The 2,207-nt window shown below is 46.6% G+C and overlaps 1 long non-coding RNA gene across 1 annotated transcript in view; it reads right to left on the bottom strand.

The window, feature by feature from the left end:
• Positions 1 to 755: 755 nt before the first annotated feature.
• LOC111737452 overlaps positions 756 to 2,207 on the bottom strand; it is an 8,422-nt gene continuing 6,970 nt past the window's right edge. The window contains exon 3 of the long non-coding RNA XR_002779438.1: positions 756 to 854. This is a non-coding gene — a long non-coding RNA (uncharacterized LOC111737452). The remainder of the gene's footprint in view (positions 855 to 2,207) is intronic.

Below are 2,207 nucleotides of genomic sequence, written 5' to 3'. Positions count from 1 at the left end.
TCCCCATGCATATAAAAATTATTTTACACTATACTATAGTCTAGTAAGTGTGCAATAGTGTTAGGTAGCTAGTCAGACATGGGCAACAGGAGAACAAAGGAATAAGGACCTTCCTTAAGGGCCTCCCAGAAATACCACCCTTTTAGGGTTGTAAATTACCCCAAATCCTAGAGCACAAAGGCCATAAAAGCTGCTGGCTAAATCAGCGACAAACGTATGTGCAGAAAGTACTGCCCATAACTTCAGCCTCATTATATCATCATTATAATCTCATGACTCTGCCTAGAAGTTCATGAATCTAATTATAACAGACTAAATTCTAGGTAAGCACATGTGCAGTAGGCAAAATGTTATGTAACAGCCAACTGTCTGGCAAAATGACCTCACATACTGATCATCTAGACTTCCCATCATGACCCAAATATAAACAGATCTTCTCATGTCTGCAGTAACAGTTCTCCTGGCTGGAAACCAACTCCTCCCTTTGGGGTGTACTATCTTTATCTCTTCACCTCCTAAGTTCCAGCGGCCTACAGCCTTCCTTTGCATGGCCCATCTCCTTCTAAAATGTACTTTCAATAAATCTTACTTTTTCTAAATCTCACAGAACAGAGGGACAACAACACACAATGGCGGCTATCCACCTCCCCCTCCTCCTCCCCCACACCACTGGAGCAACCAGGATTTCACATTACCCCCACCGGTGACAATAGTATCGTCTAAAACAATGTACACAGTTTAATTTAAAAAAATACCTTATCGCCGAAAAAATGTCTGCCCTCATCTGAGCCTTCAGTGAGTCCTAACGTTTTTGCTAGTGGAAGGTCTCGCTTCAGGTGTTGAAAACGCAATATCTGCAAAGCACAATATGAGAAGTTCAATAAAACAAGGGAAGCCTGTATTATAGGGCTCTCCATGAAGATGTAGGACAACATTTTAGAATTTCTACTCTGACTGCAGAGCAGAGAATAATGTGTCAGAAAACACAGAGATGGTGAATTAAGACAGAATATATTTTAGATATATATAAAAAAAGAGCAGCTTGTGAATTTAGACTAGCACGATGGATAAAAGAAGGTGAAAGGAGTGAATTCACGACCTGTTGGGACAATGGCAGCGAGGGCGGCAGGGCCCCGAGGGCGGGCATGCGGCTTACAGAGGCGGAGTGCGCAGAGACTAAAGGCCGCTACCATTTTGCTTGTGGGTTACTGCCCTCCCTCTCCACGCAGGCTCTAAGAGAGCAAACTGGAGGCAATGGGTGGAGCGAACTTCAGTCTTCACAACAGCTGCATTCAACGATTCATTGGAAGGTTTGGGTAAATTTTGGTTGTTTGGTGGGATGGGTTCTATACCCTATTTCCCTGAGTAGTCCTTAAATCAGGATATCCGTGAGCTTGTGCGCGCCACTAGCAGGTGGGAAGGATGTCAGTGAGTGGGCCCCGCGCACAAACCCTCCCTTCACCCTCCTACAGCAATGCACTTTCCCCCAAATCTCAAGACCGCCTCCTGCCCAACCTCCCTCTCCTCAGGTAGCCTTCAGCAGCTGAGTGAAATCCGGTGGGCGGATCAAGGACGCCCACTGAGGAGCGAGGAGACCAGTGCGCAGACTCTGGGCATCCAGGGAAAAGCCCAGCTGGCGCGGACACACGGTCTGAATCAGGAGCAAGAAACGGAAAGGAGCGGCAGGGGTGGAGGTGGAAGTGGGGGTGAGGGGTAGCGGGTGGGAGAAGCAGCAGGAAAAAGCCTAGCAGTGTCGCCTCTCTGGCAGCCTGTACGGGGCTAAGAAGTTCCCATTGCCCCCCACGTAGTGGCTTCGCAGCATCCTACTGCGCTTGCCCCAGGAGAAGTGATCCCCAGTTTGTGAGGAGGGGAGTGGGAATTCCTTTATGCCATAGTGATTAAAAGCAGAGAGAGGGTTAGCTCAAAGAAGAAACGGGGAGGCCACAGAATAAAACTAGGGTTTTTCTCATTAAAATGGAGCGGGGGATGTTGTTACTGATGAGATTTCACAGTGGATAAAGGAATCCAATGAACGAAATTAAAATGAGCTTGTTTTCCTCTCTAGAAACTGGGTGAATGAGATTGGAAAAGCAAAACGAAGGAGGAGTTGAGACTGGGTGAAGGGAACAATAAGAAATAAGTTCAGTTTCGGACATCGTCTTAGTTTCTATTGCTACCGTGAACAATTACCTTGAATTTAGAGATTC

The sequence above is a fragment of the Pteropus vampyrus genome, unplaced genomic scaffold (assembly GCF_000151845.1).
Source record: "Pteropus vampyrus isolate Shadow unplaced genomic scaffold, Pvam_2.0 Scaffold27, whole genome shotgun sequence".
NCBI classification, from domain to species: domain Eukaryota; kingdom Metazoa; phylum Chordata; class Mammalia; order Chiroptera; family Pteropodidae; genus Pteropus; species Pteropus vampyrus.
The sequence above is the reverse complement of the archived record's forward strand: the minus strand, read 5'-3'. Positions and strand labels throughout refer to the sequence as shown.